Here is a 303-nt window from a genome sequence, read left to right on the forward strand (position 1 = left end):
ATGTTAAATTTTAATTTATGCAAATTTGACAATTCTGTTTAACTTGCTGTCTTGGCTCTTATTTTGTTGGCAACAACAATACAATTCGATAACAAATAAAAGAAATTTTTTTGAAAAAGAAAGTCGAAAGTACCGGATTAGGTGAATAACTTATTATACAATAAAATGAAGAATAATTTAAAGATAAATTATTTATTTATATTAAATTATTTAATTATTTATTTAATTATTTAATTATTTATTTATGTTAAAGATAAATTATATATTTATTTATGTTCTTTTCATATAAAGAATGTTTATCGA

The sequence above is a fragment of the Odontomachus brunneus genome, unplaced genomic scaffold (assembly GCF_010583005.1).
Source record: "Odontomachus brunneus isolate Ranch 3 - 2012 unplaced genomic scaffold, Obru_v1 Obru_scaffold_026, whole genome shotgun sequence".
NCBI lineage: Eukaryota > Metazoa > Arthropoda > Insecta > Hymenoptera > Formicidae > Odontomachus > Odontomachus brunneus.